This window comes from Rhipicephalus microplus, chromosome 5, assembly GCF_043290135.1.
Source record: "Rhipicephalus microplus isolate Deutch F79 chromosome 5, USDA_Rmic, whole genome shotgun sequence".
NCBI lineage: Eukaryota > Metazoa > Arthropoda > Arachnida > Ixodida > Ixodidae > Rhipicephalus > Rhipicephalus microplus.
Window position 1 is genome coordinate 186,603,071 of NC_134704.1, and position 12,689 is coordinate 186,615,759.

Below are 12,689 nucleotides of genomic sequence, written 5' to 3' on the forward strand. Positions count from 1 at the left end.
CATTTAATTATCTGTTCATTGATATTAAACCAACCTAGCCTGCATACAAAAAATTTGTGAAGGTCAAATGCCTTCCGAAAATCAACGAATACCTAATTAACACAGGATCCAGTGCACCACAAACTTCATAAATGAATTCTTTTTAGTTATACAAAAAAGGTTTTGTATGAAGCCGTGGTGTCTTGGATTGGGAATGATAAACAATGGACACACACACACATGGACAAATGAGTGCTCGTTTGTATCTGTCTAATTTTTTGCACTGTTAATTTTACAATCATAAATAACCAACTAGTCTAATTCTATCCTATTGTGGATGTGCAATGTTTTGATTGGTTGTGTGTGTCGTAATTTTACTGCTCAAGATGAGCTCTAATATTTTTCAGACTATACTTTTAGCGATATCGGTCTATGATTCTTCACCAGTTTGCAAGACCCTGATCTATACACAGGTACATGTGCCACCTTCCAATCATGCGACAGGCCAAAAAAGTCTTGAAGCAGTTGGCCTTATCTAAGCTAAGCTCTTTATTTTCCATTATGCACAAATGAGAGAATGCACTGTCTTCTTCATCACATTTGACAAGATTCCAGAATAACTTTTTGTAGTTTTGTATCAAAGTGAAAGATTGTTGAAAAGTTTTTTCTTTATCTGACAGATTTTTGTTTGCAAAAGCTTTGTGATGGTTTCAAATTTATTGCAAGATGTGGAGGGGGGCTTCTTTTGAATTTTCGGTATAATTTCTTATCTTTTATCAGTAAGGCACCGCAGCTCATCATTAAACTATGGTTTAGTACAGCATGTGGTCTGCACCCACAAAGTTAAGTACATTAAACTCTTGTTGAACGAAACCTGAAGGAATCAGGAAAATGTGTTCTGTTTTAACAGGACTTCCTTTTATGGAGAAATGAACAGGGCTGGACAATCAAAGTACGAAAGCAATTCTGTGGGAGTTAGTGGTTCCATTTAGACAGCAGTTCCGTTGAACAGATTACTGTTTACTGAGTCTATTGTGCTCTTCTTGTAGCTCAAGTATGCCTGCCTTAAAAAGGACCCCTAACTCTTGAATGCTGCTTTGCTCCGAGAGTTGCTCAAATTCTGGAAAGAATCCATGCAATGCAAGGCCTGTTTGATTTACATTTGCTGGGCTGTAATTGTAACTCTTCATTGTCTATGTTCGCATCTTTTCGTACATAGGCTTTACTAGGCACGACTGAGCTTGATGGTCACTAATACCAAATACCACCAAAGCAGTCCTAATACCAAATACCACCAAAGCAATTTGGCCAATTTGTTAAAATTAAGTCTAAGACATTATTAACACAAAAGTGTTCTATGCAGGGAACCACCAAGACTTCAGTGAATATTTCAGTCACAGAAATGGCGTCGCAAAAATGTGCACAATGCGAAGACAAAGAAAGGAGTTTCATCAAGGGGAGTCAAACCCATGACCTCTGGGTCCACGACAACACATGCCAGGCACGCTATCCACTGCGCCACGACCACATAGTTTATATGGTTTAAAAATATGCTTTTTTTATGTTCCACTGTTTCTCTCAGTGTTCTTGGTAAAGCGCAGTAATGTGTCAAGACTGTGACATCCTTGTTTAGTTCCTTCAACGCGTCATTTCTAGGTGTAAATGCTATTCGTCACACACACACAGATGGTGATCTCACCCCCAAGTGTCAGCGTCGCTCATAATATTCATTCATACCAAAAATAGTCCTGCAACGCCCACCGGCTTTGCCTGCAAGTGAAGTCGGCTATCGTGGCGAAGTGAGAAACGCGAAGATAAAGCCATGGTTTTAACTCCATGTTCCCCACTTACGTGCCCTGCACATAATTGCGTCTGGCCAAAAAGAGGTCACGCCACTCATTGAGTGTCGCTTTGGTTGGGTAGTGTCCCATAAGTCAAACATGTCGCGAGTAGGTGACCTTACCTAGCCCGAGTTCAGCGTCAAATCAGTCACACTCTTCTGGCTGTCCCATTGCTTTTTCTGGTTTTGCTGTCACCGTTAACTACTACAGCTACCACAAGCATCTAAGACCACAAGGGTTTGTTTAATTGTTAATGATGGATGTTAGTCGTCGAGATGGACATGTATGACTAAGCGTTGACGTGGATACATCCATTATAAGCACTGCTATAGCTGTTAAGCCCTAACGGGCATTGTGCAGGCTCTCTTATATCAGTGTACAGTTGGCATTAAACTAATTCTCTAAGAACTCGTTTATCGATTTGTATGATGGAGGCATCAACCATGTTTTATTTTGTTTTGCTCATTGTGGTAGCATCTCAGTTAGAGTATTAATGTGAACTAACAGACAATAATGCCAGAGTGTCAGAGAAAGTATCATCAGCCTGGTCACGCCCACTGCAGGGCAAGGCCTCTCCCATGATCCGCCAATCAACCTGGTCTTGTGCTTTCTGCTGCCACGTTATACCTGTGAACTTTTTCATGACATTGGCCCACCTAACTTTCTGCCTCCCTGTCGTGCGTTTGTCTTCACTGGGAATCCATTCAGTTACCATGTTCATTTCTTTTTTTTGTTTCAACTATGTTATGTTTTATCCCAGTTTTTCCTCTGATCAACCCTCCTCTCTTCTTGTCTTTTATTAAAGTTACGCCTATTATTTTTCTTTCTATTGCTTGCTGCGTCATGTTCAATTTAAGCTGAACCCTCCATGTAAGCCTCCAGGTTTCTGCTCCGTAGGTAAGTACCGGCAAGATGCAGCTGTTATATACCTTCCTATTGAGGGATAGCGGCAATCTACCTGTCATGATTTGAGAGTGCTTGCCCAATATGTCTGTTGAAGCTACGAGCTGTGAGCGCTTGAACAGATTCATAGCAAAAAGTGAGTGTGAGTAAAAAGGCACACAGTGCCTTTGGACTGCCTTAGGTGTTACCCAATCATTTCCTCTGCACAGCTGATCCAGGACAAACCCTTTGGCTTTTCATAAAAATTAAACATAAGCATGGAGCACATACATGGGGCTTGTCCTAGGGTTCACAGACTACTTGCTCTCAGAAAAACTGGTTTTCAGCCACAAAGTGTGCTGCTTAAGAAAAACACAAATCTGCAAAGTATGCGCAAAGAGACACCCTTCCCAAATTGCAGGGAAAAAAAGGTGATTTTGCCATACTTTGTGCACTTGACAAATCTAAGGCCTCCCAACTGCCCTTCATGGTAAATGAGAACTGGTTTTCAGTTTTCAGTTTCAGTTTTATTGAGCATTTTCTTCACAGAGTTGCGAAAAAGAAAACGCAAGGATAGGAGCAAAAAGCTGCTATATTAGCAGCTTGACGAGGCTCCTACCCCTTTTCACTTGGCATTACAAAATGAGCAGAGCACAAAACATGAAGAAACAATTTGACGTCGATTTTCAAAACTTCAATAAATTAGGAAATAAAAAGAAAATGCATCAAAATTACATCAGTTTCAGGTTTACATAAAATAAGCAAACCACATAGAGAGAAAAACAACAAAAAACAAAAGAAAACAGCGTGCGGTCAATCATGAAACAATGCACACGTTGCTAAACGGCTACCAAAGTATTACAAAAATGATTATACAACGTTTACAACACTGGGTATGCGAAAAGCACGAGTTTTAATGCACAAGGGAAACACTGACGAGTGAAATGTTGTATGTTTTACTCGTAAAAAAAAAAGCAAGGAAAAAAAAAATGTCAAAGAAAGCAAACATTATAGGATGCCATGTTACACAAGCACTATTATAGGGTGTTTCTTTTACATACAGTACTGTAGCCGGACAACTAGAAGATGCTAAACTACACGCCGCCATTTTGGATGAGAAAGTTCTTAAGTTGTTTTTTATGTATATTAAAGATGTCGATGTTTTTATTTTCAAACATGTTAAAACAAGCTGGAATACAGTGTTCAAGTCTTCTCAAACCGTGATTAGTTCGCGAATAAGGAACAAACCAGGAAGGCCTTTTCCGAATGTCATAATAGGATTGTGTATTTTTCCTGAGGTTACACAGTTTAAGAAAACAAGCGTTGTTTGATAGCAAGCTTTGTTTGTATTTAATAATAAGGTAGAAACTGTGTATGTGATCGATCGGTAAAATCTTATATTCTCTGAATAAATGACTTGTATGTGCGTCGTATGGTACGTTTGCAATATGACGAATCGCTTTTTTCTGCAGTAAAAATATTTTGTTCCGATTTGCTTTAGATGTATCTGCCCACACTAGACTACAATAGTTTATGTGAGATGAAAACAACGTATTATATAGTAAAAGTTTAATGTTTGCTGGAAGTATCTGTCGAAGTTTAGAGAGAGCACCACACGTCCTAGCTATATTTCTAGTTACTTTATTAACGTGGGCTTGTCAGAGTGGGCTTGTAAGAGTGGGCTTGTCAGCAGCAGAGAAGGCAACATGCTCAGTAATCCGCTTTGCCTTGCAATACAGGTCTTGGCGATTCTTCTTGGTGAAAGCCCTGCGGTATGCACCGTCTTTCCGGGGCTGGCTCGGGATGATGACGTCACCTCGTCTGGCTGGCCTGGCGAAGCCTGGTTATCATCACCTGTGGACGATCGCTGCTGCATCGAGGAAACAACGCCCCTTCTCATCTTAGCGTCCACGTGGAATCAGCGCCGAGTGACGTCGGTTCCCGTGATCGCTTCGGAGCCTTTAAATCCACGGGCAGTCTCATACCATGGCAGTGGGCTTGTCAGCAGCAGAGAAGGCAACATGCTCAGTAATCCGCTTTGCCTTGCAATACAGGTCTTGGCGATTCTTCTTGGTGAAAGCCCTGCGGTATGCACCGTCTTTCCGGGGCTGGCTCGGGATGATGACGTCACCTCGTCTGGCTGGCCTGGCGAAGCCTGGTTATCATCACCTGTGGACGATCGCTGCTGCATCGAGGAAACAACGCCCCTTCTCATCTTAGCGTCCACGTGGAATCAGCGTCGAGTGACGTCGGTTCCCGTGATCGCTTCGGAGCCTTTAAATCCACGGGCAGTCTCATACCATGGCAGTGGGCTTGTCAGCAGCAGAGAAGGCAACATGCTCAGTAATCCGCTTTGCCTTGCAATACAGGTCTTGGCGATTCTTCTTGGTGAAAGCCCTGCGGTATGCACCGTCTTTCCGGGGCTGGCTCGGGATGATGACGTCACCTCGTCTGGCTGGCCTGGCGAAGCCTGGTTATCATCACCTGTGGACGATCGCTGCTGCATCGAGGAAACAACGCCCCTTCTCATCTTAGCGTCCACGTGGAATCAGCGCCGAGTGACGTCGGTTCCCGTGATCGCTTCGGAGCCTTTAAATCCACGGGCAGTCTCATACCATGGCAGTGGGCTTGTCAGCAGCAGAGAAGGCAACATGCTCAGTAATCCGCTTTGCCTTGCAATACAGGTCTTGGCGATTCTTCTTGGTGAAAGCCCTGCGGTATGCACCGTCTTTCCGGGGCTGGCTCGGGATGATGACGTCACCTCGTCTGGCTGGCCTGGCGAAGCCTGGTTATCATCACCTGTGGACGATCGCTGCTGCATCGAGGAAACAACGCCCCTTCTCATCTTAGCGTCCACGTGGAATCAGCGCCGAGTGACGTCGGTTCCCGTGATAGCTTCGGAGCCTTTAAATCCACGGGCAGTCTCATACCATGGCAGTGGGCTTGTCAGCAGCAGAGAAGGCAACATGCTCAGTAATCCGCTTTGCCTTGCAATACAGGTTAGTAGGTACTTTCCTGCCCCCTGTTATCGAAGTGATAACCGATTCCTGCTGCTGCTGCCTTGCCCACTGTGTCTTAAACTTCTTTTTTCTTGCGTCACACCTATACCTGTTGATCTGTTGGTTTGCGGTGACGTTGAAGCTAATCCTGGTCCCCTTACGGAAAAGGAAATGCTATCTCAGCTTCTCGCTGGCCAAAAAACAATGAAAGCAGCTATTGAGAACGTACAGGCCAACCAGAAAGATTTAGTTGAAAAATTTGGCACGCTAACAGAACGAGTGGATGCCATTGAGCGTCACATGAATAAATTTTCTGCATTGCCTCAACAAGTGAAAGTACTTGAGGATACTATGACTCAAATGCAGCAAAAATTAGCATTCCTTGAAGGTAAAGTTGATGATTTTGAAAATCGGAGCCGTAGAAATAACCTAATCATTTATGGACTAAAGGAATCCCCTAGGGAAACACCTCAGATGCTCCAAGATAATGTCGAGGAAATCCTCGAAAATACATTAGGTATAAAGGCAATTACTGTTGAAAGATGCCACAGGCTTGGACGCATAGTTGAAAACAAAGACAGACCAGTTATTCTAAAGTTTATTGATTATCGTGAGAAGATGTCTGTTTTGAAGGTTAGGCACAAGTTAAAGGGCTCTGTATTGTCCTTTTCTGAAGATTTTTCATACAGGGTTCGTGAGGCACGCAGAAATCTGTGGAAAAGTTCCGAAAAAGAGAGAGAAAACGGTGCTAAAGTTAAGCTACTCTACAATCGACTGAGTGTGGATGGGAACTTGTTCAGTTGGGATGAATCGAAAAATGCACGTGTTAAGCTAAAGAAGAATGAAAAATGACGGGATATGTGCAGTGTACCGTCGCTGAAAATACTAAATTTAAACTGTAGAAGTGTTATTAGCAAAACCACAGAATTAGAAGGAACCCTCCTGGCCTATAGTCCCCATATTGCTATCCTAACCGAAACATGGTTGCACGATAACATACTTGATAGTGAATTTGTTCCGCGGGGCTACCGTGTGTACCGTAAAGATCGTGGGAGTAGAGGTGGTGGAGTGGCGATCCTGTTTAGACAGTCATTGCAAATTACAAAAATGCATGACATACGTAACGTCGAGGGCATATTTTGCAAAGCATATTACGGAAAGACCAGGTACGTTATTGGGGCTATTTATCGCCCACCCAATTCCTCCATGGATGTTCTGGATGAACTACACAACTACCTCGCCGCCCATGTGAAACCTGAGGATCGGATTATTCTAGCTGGAGATTTTAATTTGCCTCATGTTAGTTGGTCATCTTTCTCTTTGCAACAACCTAACTATAAAATTGGTGAAAGAATGATCGATATAGCGTTTTCTTTTGACTTGATGCAAATCGTTGACAAATGCACTCGAATACACGCGAGTTCTTGTTCAATTCTAGACCTTTTTTTCATTAGTGGCTCAATCTCTGCCCAAGCTAGCTGTTCTGTTCTCCCTGGAATATCTGATCATCAGGCTGTGATACTTACGCTTACTAATGTTGTTTTAAAGAAAAATTGCAAGGTGGTCTCGTTCCCAAACTTTTCACGTGCTGATGACACCTCAATATTGGATTTACTAGCATTTGAATTTGATTCTTTTTCGAGTTGCACTGCTGATATTCATTATCTGTGGAAGCGTTTCAAAGACCTTATAAATGAGTGTATTGATAGATTTGTTCCTCGTATTGTAAAAAAATCGAAAGGAAAGAACCCCTGGATTTCTCGGGAAACGTTGCAGTTGCGAAGACGGCTCAAACGTTTAAAAAATCAAAGACGGTGCTCTAAAGACGTAGGTATCCTCCAGCAAAAAATTTCTGAACTTGCTTCTCAAGTGAAAGCAAATGTTGTGTCTGATAAGGAACGCTATTATGGCCAACAACTTCCGAGTCTCATGTCTTCGTCTCCCGAGAGGTTCTGGAGTTTAATTTCGCCTAATACTGTGACTACTGATGTTTTTGTAATTGATGGTGTTGAAACTAGTGATTCATTTGTTATTTCTAACGCTTTCAATGATCATTTTAAATCTGTTTTTACGAGGGATAACGGTGTCCTGGAAACATTTGATGTGGCAAGCCCACCCCTTCCGGATATCATCATAAGTGAAGAGGGAGTTCTTAATCTGCTTTTAAAACTGGATGTTAAGAAATCTTCAGGTCCGGATGGAATACCGAATGAGTTCTTAAAGCGCTACGCACAATGGGTTTCAAAGTACCTAACAATTCTCTTTTCTAAATCTCTGAAAGATGGTCAAGTTCCGGATGACTGGGTAACTGCTAAAGTCAAGCCCTTACATAAGAGTGGAGATCCCCATTCTGTTACTAACTATCGGCCGATCTCATTAATTTCAACTTCCTGTAAACTCATTGAGCATATAATACATAAGCACATTTCAGACTTCCTAGATAAGCACAATATTTTGTCAGATTCACAACACGGATTCAGGAAAGGATTTTCTACTTGTACTCAGCTGGTAACAACAGTACATGATTTTGCGCTATCTATAAATTCCGGAAAACAGGTAGATGCAATTTTTATGGATTTTGCTAAAGCTTTCGATACGGTCTCACACAATAAATTACTCTTCAAACTTGATTTAATTCTTAAAAATACCCAGCTTCTAAACTGGATTTCTGGTTATCTTTTGAATCGAAAACAATACGTCTCTTTCAATGAACATTGTTCTCGTACAGTACCGGTTGACTCGGGAGTGCCCCAAGGCTCCGTGCTTGGGCCGCTCTTCTTTTTGTTGTTTATAAATGACATATCACATGATATACCTGTAAAAGTCAAGTTATATGCGGATGACTGCATTCTATACTCGGAAGTTGAAAACCATACCGACCAAATTCATTTAAACGACGCATTTCAAAAGGTCATTCGTTGGTGTGATAAATGGCAGATGTCAGTTAATTTTAAAAAGACTGTTTTCATGAAAATTTCCCACAAACGTACCCCTCTTCATTTTGCATATTCAGCCAATAATGTTTTTTTGCAGGAGGTACAACACTACAAGTACCTTGGTCTTTGGATTTCGAATGACCTAAACTGGACAAGACATATTAATACTGTAATAAGCTCGTGCAATTACAAGCTATTTTATCTTAGACGAGCTCTCAAGCTTTCAACCCCCGCCGTTCGCCTTATTGCTTTTAATGCAATTGTTCAACCTTCTTTAGATTATGCTTCCATAATCTGGTACCCTCACACCAGAAAAAACATTAGCGAAATGGAAAAAATTCAAAAGAGAGCTGTTAGATTTATTTATAACAGTTTCGGCCGCACTTCAATAACACGTTTATTATCAAAAGCCAATCTTTCAACACCTACTCAAAGGAATAAAGTATTAAGATTGAAATTTTTCTTTCAGTTAGTTAAAGGTTATTATAAGTTAGACTTATCACACATACTTAATTTCTCCACGGGATATGCCACAAGACAGAGGCATTCCCTTACAATAACCCCATTCTCCACCCGTAATAACACGTTCAAATATTCATTTTTTCCGAGGACAATCATCGAATGGAATAACCTTAGTAATGAAGTTGTTTCCCAGTCTTCCTTGAATCTTTTTGCTGCGCAGCTCCAGCAGTGAGTGTCTGATATGTGATCCTGCTTTTTATTTCTATCACTGTAGCAATTCCCCACTCGTGACTAACTTGAATATAGCGCTGATTTCATTATAAGCCCTTATGACTGTTCATTGCAAACCATTGTCTTTTTGTGTACATACCTCACCTGTTTTATATTTACTTGTTTGCCGATTTGTTAATTTAGCAAATGTGTATCCACCCTGCTAAAACCCTATGTTAGGGTTGCAGTATTCATAAATAAATAAATAAATAAATAAACGTGTTCATCCCAATTAAGATTTTCATTAAAAATTACTCCTAAGGATGAAACTTCTTTGACAACCTCAATTTTTTCGGGCCCGAGATATATATCTAAACCATGACAGACAGCCTTCTGAACCGGTGCAAATACCACAGCTTTGGATTTTTTTGTGTTGATCGTTAAATAATTTGCAGTACTCCAAATGAAGATGTCGTTAAGAATGTTGTTGGCTGAGTCTGCAAGCTTACCTAAATCATTACCATGAAAAAATATACTAGTGTCATCTGCATAAGTTATAAAGTCCACATATTTGCTGACACTTGTTATGTCGTTTATATAAATATTAAACAGTAGGGGCCCTAATATGCTGCCCTGAGGTACGCCTGACGTTAGTAGGGAGGATTGGCTGTCATTTATAACTACAGATTGCTTTCTTTGTGATAAATAAGATTTCAGAAAGTCAAGCGGGGTTCCACGAAAACCATAATGACGCAATTTTGCATAGAGTACTTCGTGGTTGATTCTATCGAACGCTTTGGAATAGTCAATAAAAACACCCAATGTTAACAGTTTCTTTTCAAATGAGTTAAGTATGAGTTCTTTTTGTGTGAGGAGAGCCAGTTCCGTGGACATGCCCCGTCGGAAGCCAAATTGATGCGGTGATAATATAGAGTACTTTTCACAAAAAGACATTACACGTTGATATATTATTTTCTCTAGCCCTTTAGATATAACAGGAAGTATCGAGATCAGACGATAATTAGAAAAAATATTTCGGTCACCAGATTTGTATAAGACACTAACTCTCGCATGCTTCATTTTTTCTGGGAAAACTCCCGTGGATAAGCAGATATTAAACAGATGGGTAAGAACAGGTAACAAAAGATCAAGTGCTGCTTTAATAGGTCTAATTTGTAGGTCATCTATGTCCCGAGCAGTAGTGTTCTTTAGTGACATAAATACAGACAGTACTTCTTCAGGAGTTGTGTTTAAAAAATATGCGGTGCTCATGTTAGGCACACCTAGAAAGTCCCTGTAATCACTATTACAGGCACGAGAAGGGTTTGATAAATCAGAGGACACCAGCGTTGTGAAGTACACGTTAAATTTATTAGCAAGTTCTTGACCCTTTACTATCTTGTTATCTATGTTTAACTCAAGTGCGTTGTTTCGAGAGCAACTTCTATTTAGAAGCTTATTTATTTCTCGTCAAAGCACGTCGCCACGAGTGCTAACCCTCTTGAAGAGAGCTTCATAGTACGCATCCTTAGTTTTTCTCAGTTGCTTCGTTACAAAATTTCTATACCGCTTGAATTCCGAAAGATCGTTGTGGTGTCTTGTTTTCACGAATTTCGCGTACAGTAGATTTTTCTTCTTAATCATTTCCAGACATTCTCGCGTCATCCATTGTTTCCGACCTTTCTTCAGGGTTTCGACAGTTTTATATTTAAAACACTTATGGTAAGTTTTTCTTAACAGGCACATGAATATTTCATACGCCTCGTTAGCGTTAACTGATTTATAGACAGGATCCCAACAAATCTGCGCTATTTCACGCCTAAAAGTGTCTAATGTTTTGTTACTAATTTCCTGTATTTTGTATGATTCTGGAGTTGATACTTTTGCACGATTAAGATACTCGTTGCGATTTTGAAACATATATATTATATTAGTATTGCACATTTCTTGAAGTGAGGACATTTCTATTAAGTGAACTGCAATATATTGCATTAGCAATTGTAAAATGATTAGCTTATTTCATGCCCACTTATTAGTACCCTCCTTGCAATCCTACTTAACTACTTCTCACACATCCTCCAATGCCTACCCTGCTAGATCATTCTTTGTCAGCCTTGGCTGGCTAGTTATTGGCTTTTTGGCTACTAAAGCTATTTACCTGCAATGATCATGGTATTGTTGATTTCATATTTCTTTTTTAAAGTTTTTGCATTGATTGAAGGCTCATGCCTTCCAAACTGTACAAAGTACTGGAAATCATCAAACCGACTTCAGTAATATTGTCACGGCGTCGTGACAATATTACTGAAGTCACGGGGAAGTAATATTGTCACAGGGTCGTGGCTTGACGGGGGCGTCCGATACATGAACGAAGCAGCACCTCCACCAGATGTCACGGGGTAGTGACGTGGCCGAAGACAGGATACTTTGTGTTGGGATTTAATAGTTTATTTGGGCGAACATGTGCCCGGCAAACGGAAAGTCCAATTACAGTAGCAGTCTTGCAAAGATAGCAGTGAATGGAGCGTCGGCCGTCGATCAACTACTTACAAGCGGCAAAGGGCTTTGGCATTTATACTCTTGCCATCGAATGTTCTAGCGTTATCGCTGGCGGTGGCGTAGGTTCCAGAATAATCTGTACAGTTCGTAGAGTGGGCGTGATCTTATCGAAATGGTCTACTAAAGTTCGGAAGCTTCTCGAAAACTGCACGCGCGTTTAACACTGAGAATTGTGTGGTGTTTTGGGGCGATAACAAAACTTGAGCAATGGAACGTCGGCCCAGAAATCGGCGCACCGCCTTCTTGTCAGTGGGCCGCGGGAAGTCGGCGATGGCGGCTGTTTTCCGTTGATCGGGACAAACTCCAGAATTCGTAATAACGTGCCCCGGAAACAAGAGCTCTTCGTACGCAAATTTGCACTTTACTGGCTTCAGTGTGAGTCCGGACGTCTTGATGGCTTGAAGTACAGCTTCAAGGCGCCGAAGATGCTCGTCGAAACTCAAGAAAAACACGACGACGTCGTCCAAGTACACAAGGCAAGTCTGCCACTTCAATCCTGCCAGTACTGTATCCATAACACGTTGAAAAGTTGCAGGCGCTGAGCAAAGGCCGAAGGGCAACACCTTAAACTCGAAGAAGCCGACCGGTGTTATAAACGCCGTCTTCTCTCGGTCTCTTTGGTCGACTTCGATTTGCCAATAGCCAGTCTTGAGGTCCATTGACGAAAAGTACTTGGCATTATGGAGCCGATCAAGTGCGTCGTCTATTCGTGGGAGAGGATACACGTCCTTTCTTGTGATTTTGTTCAGGCGGCGATAATCGACGCAGAAACGTAGGGTCCCATTCTTTTTTTTCACTAACACCACGGGGGACGCCCATGG

The 12,689-nt window shown here is 41.4% G+C and overlaps 1 protein-coding gene across 4 annotated transcripts in view; it reads left to right on the forward strand.

The window, feature by feature from the left end:
• Positions 1-12,689, forward strand: part of Bem46 (abhydrolase domain containing 13-like protein Bem46) — a 143,483-nt gene that overhangs the window by 18,126 nt on the left and 112,668 nt on the right. The window lies entirely within an intron of this gene.